Source organism: Pygoscelis adeliae, unplaced genomic scaffold, assembly GCF_000699105.1.
Source record: "Pygoscelis adeliae isolate BGI_AS28 unplaced genomic scaffold, ASM69910v1 Scaffold166, whole genome shotgun sequence".
NCBI lineage: Eukaryota > Metazoa > Chordata > Aves > Sphenisciformes > Spheniscidae > Pygoscelis > Pygoscelis adeliae.
The window spans coordinates 3,415,474-3,420,927 of NW_008825156.1; positions in this window are offsets into that span (position 1 = coordinate 3,415,474).

Genomic DNA, 5,454 nt, shown 5'->3' on the forward strand with positions numbered 1-5,454 from the left:
GAGAGGGGGCTGCGGGCTGGGGCAGGTATTGGGGGCACGGCTCCCGCAGGAGGGCGAGGGGCCGCCGGGTCTCCGGGACAGGGAGGTGAGGGAGAGAGCGGGCCTATCCAGGAGAGCCGTTACTCTGGAGCAAAGGCTGTCTGCTCTCACCTGGGGAAAAAAAACTTCCCAGCAGAAAAAGAGGACGTGTCTGGGGTCCGCTGAAGTGTGTTAGCCTTTTTCTCAGGAATCAGGGTGTTCCTGCCCACGTCTGACACAGGTACAGTTCAGGGATACCTACCGAGGATGGAAAATGTTCAGCAAGACTCAGGCGCAGTTATTGAAACTATTTGACCTCAGAGCAAAAAGAAGTTGTGTGGGAGGGTGAGGTCTGGAGTGGCTGAGACACCCAGCAACTGCCTGAGCAAGTTGCAACCATATTTATCACAGGAAGTATTTGATTCCTCCAATAAAGCAATGCAGTAATGGTTTAGTAATGACGTACCGGAGGAGAGCTGAGGCCTGAAGTTACGTTCAGCTATCACTTCAGCAAATGACTCTTTTCACATGAGCTACGATGTATAAATTTGCATTTCAGGTTCCACTTTCAACTCCAGCCGCTGTTTACCTTTATTCTGGAGTCTTTGAAGAGATTGACTTCATCTCATGAAGTAGCATTTTGCTGCATGTGTAGTTCCACTGTAGTTGGATTGCTTGTGCAATAAGAATTTGTTGTTTCAGGTAACTAGCAGTGGCAGAGTTTGGACCTTGGAGAAGTGGGATGGTTTTTGGTAACGTCTCTCAAGGGTGTTAGAGTTTTTACTCTTGTTTTTGGAATATCATTTGAGATGAGAAATTCGGTTCTTTTTCCGATACGGAAGCACATCAGCAATTCAACCATGTGATTTCACTGATTTCATGATTAAAATAGTTATGGGTATTTCTAATGTACCATGAGCTAAAATTAATCTCCATTCTGCATTTATAAATATTGGTGAAATTTCAACTCATTCAAAATCAAAGGCAAAGCTCTGTTTTCAGTGGGGTGAGGGGCTGACTGAGAGAATCTGAAAAGGTAAAAAACATCCGTCAATGATCTAGTCCCCAGTCCCTGTGCCTATGACTTCTCAGAGGGGCTATTGTGATGATGGCTTCTTTTGTTGTAACATGATTTGGTTTTTGCAAAAAATCCTAATCTGCAGTCCCCATTTTCTACTTACTTAAATGTCTTCGAGTACAGACAAAGATAAGAACTGTTAGTCACATTCTGTCATTATTCCCAAAAGATAAAATTTTTATTTAAAGAAAAAAGTATAAGTTTTGGACTCTGTACAAGTTTGTTCTTTCACTGTATCCAATGCTGAAAAGCGATATGTCCCAAGGAGATCAGCTATTGACCACCCTTACACATTTAGAAGTGTATCTCCCAGCTGTTTCTGAAAGGCAGAGTAGCAAACTTGTGGAAACACTTCACTGTTCTAACAGAAGTTCTTTGATCCAGAAGGAATTAACAGATTTTTTTTTTTTAAATCTTCATTGAATAGTTAAAAAAGTAGAAGTAATTTGTATTCAAAACAGTGCTAGGTATACAATAATGCATAATAAGTATGAATGAGTAATAGTTGTATGCTGTAACAACTGAACATGTAAATTGGGATATCAAGGCTTGGTGCTGGCTGTGTGACCCATTCAAGACACTTAGACTCTCTCCAGATCATTGGTTTCATTTGTGGCAAAGGTAATTTTACCTAATATTTAGCCAGTGTTGTAGCATATTCTGCCACTGTGTGTTTCTAGGTTATATTTGACCCCAGGAAAAGGCACTCTGGGACTTGTGTGCATAATGGTTACCTCGGGCAAAGTGGTAACAAATGGTGGGAAATGGTGGGACTTGGACAAGCAATACAAGGAGACTGCCAGTAATTGCCCATGAATGTGCTTAAGCGCCTGAATTCACCTAAGTGAAAAAGTCAGGAGAAGGCTGTGACCAGATGGTGAATTCTGCTCAGAGTCATCTTCCAGTGAAGGTGCCCTTGCGGACTCCTTCCCTGCTGCTGCCACCAGAACTAAGATTCACTTTCCAGAATTATTCCCAAAGATGGGTTTGTCCAGAAAGATGTTGCCTTGTACAGTGAGGCCTGAAAAAAAAGTCCTTGCAAAGAACAAACCCTGAGGTGCTCTCACCAATTTTGTGTGGCCATAGTGGAGGGGATGAAGGACAGCATGATCTCCACCTAGAGAATTTAAGTGAATTCCTCATGCTGAGAGTAGGCAGCAGCAAGGGCCCTTTCCATGCAACCATAGGTAGTGCTTATGGCAAGCATTTAGAAGTGTGCCATTGTTAATACCTGTTTGGAAGCCTCTGTGGCTGTAACTCACAATTTTAGTAAAGATTAGGTCTCTCCAGAGCTCCCAGTTTGGATGCTGTATTTAGGGTACTGGTGCTGCTATAGCCATTCTGAGCTGCCCCAGACTGTGTGTTTGGATGGTTTGGGCATTGCTTTGGAAGTACAGATACAGGAGTGTGTGTATGAACAAGCATTCAGCAGAGAAAGAGAATTTGGAAAGTTTCTCCAAGTGTTGTTGCCCTTATACCTGTTCCACATTCACCCTTCATCTCCTTTTGTTCAGGGTGTGATTGAAAAGGAAGCTGGGAAGGCAGAGGCAGATTGTACTTCCTATGCTGCAAAGCACGGACAGACCCATCCTATATACCATAGACAGGTATTGTTAACAAAGTTTGAGATCATAGTCACAAGCATATGTGCCCTCTCAGCAGAAGCAGCATGTAGGCAAGAAGAGCTTGTTATCTACAGTAATTGATTGATTTCTCTTCTTTTTCAGAGGATAGAGACTGGGAAAATAGCTGATTGTGAGTTTATCTAAAATTAACAGAATTGTCTCTTCAGGCGGAGGGCCCAGAATGTGTTTTGGAAAAGGGAGAGAGAAAGACCTAAAATCTGAGAATGTGTGGATACATTTGGCTACAAAGATGAGAAGAGTCTCTTGAGAAACAGCCATGGCAGTATTTCAGGAAAAAAGAAGAGGCAAGTAAGTCTTGCTTTGAAAAATTTAAATGTTGGGCTCTTTGTTATGTTGGAATTCAGTTAAGGTAAAAGGCAGTCAAGTGCTGGAAACCATGGAGGAGGCTGTACCTACATTTCAGAAGGTCACCAACTCTTAAAGGAGAAAAATGTAGAAGTAGGTCAAACATTACCGGTAGTATTTGAAGTGGTTTTATATGGCACTAGTTTATAATTCAGTGAGTCCTTTGCTCTGTTCATACTTAGTGAGCTATATTTTAATACTGAGAGGGATGGATTCCATTGCTCTTATTCATGTTCAGTTGCAGTCAGTGGAACTAATTGTTGAATAAGGTATGCTCAGCATGAGGATGGGTGACGGAATCTAGCCCAGCTGGAAATATTTTTTAAACTACTGCTGTATTAGAGAGCAGCCATCTCAACATAGGCAAATCTAGCATGTTGCTAAAAGTGCTTCAAGCCATTCTTGTGGCACACTGCAGTATTTTTACAGATGAATACAGGGCTTGTTTTAAAGTGATTCCCTCCCCCCTTGCCAAGCTGAATCATACTAACAGAAAGATTGGGAAAGCATCTGCATTGTAATTGTCTGTCCTGTGTTACAACACCGGCAGAAAATAGGTGGGTTTTTTTCAGAAATGGCTACTTAACTGCAGCTGTGTATAAAAGTCAGAGTTTACTGAAAATGTTTCATTGTGCAGTGTTCTTAATGCAGTTCTGACATTTATTTTCATTCTATGGTCTACTCTTCTATCTTGTGCAACTTTCTTAGTAGTAGAAAAGTACTGGTGCAGCTTTATATACATATGCAAAATCTCTTGGAGAAGAATACTAACATGCCTATGTGGTAGATTGAGGAATACAATGTAGATGCAAAGTGCCATTTTTAACATTGAATTGAATTTATTTTCAAGCACAACAGGAGTATCACTTACGGTATTACATAGAAGTGTAAGACAATCTTTCAATGAAGCAAACCCCAATTGCATAAAAGATGTTGTATATAATGACAAAAAACCCTAGCTGCAGGCAGCTGACCTAGCCAGTTGCTCTTCTTACATGACCTTGGTAGCCAGTGTACAGAAAGAGAGGCACTCCTGTAGGAGATGAATGGAAGGAATTTGGACACCTCTGAACTCTAACCAAGCTGGCTAAGTAAAAGCCTTAAGTGTGGTGGTGCTAATAGCCCCCCTAACTGAACAAAATGCAAAACTAATGAGTGGCCACTCTTTATGATGATGATGACTCTAAGTGTGCTGCATTTTCACTAGGATCTTATTCCTCTACTGAGGACCAAGATAGGAAGTACAAGAAATAGCAGTAGTACCGTAGTGTTGTGGTTTAACCTGGCAGGCAGCTAAACACCACACAGCTGTTTGCTTACTCCCCCGCAATGGGATGGGGGAGAGAATTGGGGGGAAAAAAAAAGAAAAAAAAAAGGTAAAACTCATGGGTGAGATAAAGACAATTTAATAGGACAGAAAAGAAAGGGAAAATAATAATAATGATAAAAGAATATACAAAACAAGTGATGCACAATGCAGTTGCTCACTACCTGCCGACCGATGCCCAGCCAGTTCCCAAGCAGCAGACCCCTAGCCAGCTTTTCCCCTCGTTTATATGCTGAGCATGACGTCATATGGTATGGAATATCCCTTTGGTCAGTTGGGGTCAGCTGTCCCGGCTGTGTCCCCTCCCAGCTTCTTGTGCACCCCAGACTACTCGCAGGTGGGGTGGTGTGAGAAGCAGAAAAGGCCTTGACTCTGTGTAAGCACTGCTCAGCAATGATGAGTATCATTGTATTATCAACATTATTCTCATCCTAAATCCAAAACACAGCACTAAACCCGCTACTAGGAAGAAAATTAACTCTGTCCCAGCTAAAACCAGGACACATAGTAATACCGTAATTTAGCCAACTGAAATAGGGGTCTGTACAGTAATTAAAGCAACCATCCTAGGTTAGGTCTGGACAGAGCCCTAGAGCTAGTGTCTTCAGTGACACTTTGAAAATGTGCTCTAGAACCTGTAAATGTCACATCTAATGAGAACCCCACATTTATCTCTCATCTGCTTTCTGAGGATGAGAAAAAGCCAACTGGGCAAATAACTGTGGAGAAAACCAGTACATTGTCTTATTCCCACTGTTGAGGAAATGTTTGCAACCTTCATCTTGGAGAAGCATACCACTAGAAATAGCTGGGTGATAAGTAAATGAATTAGACTACTTATTTAAATTGCTACTATGATAGAAATAAAACAAGAAAACTTTGTTTTAAAACAAGTCTTTTAAAAAAGTTCATTATGCTAGTATATTTGTTAGTAATGTATCTGTTAGTAATATAAAATATCTAATAATATAAAACTAAATCTTTGGATTTTCTGCCACATAGAAGTTTCCTTGTACTAAAGTTGCATTTTGGTTTTTTTT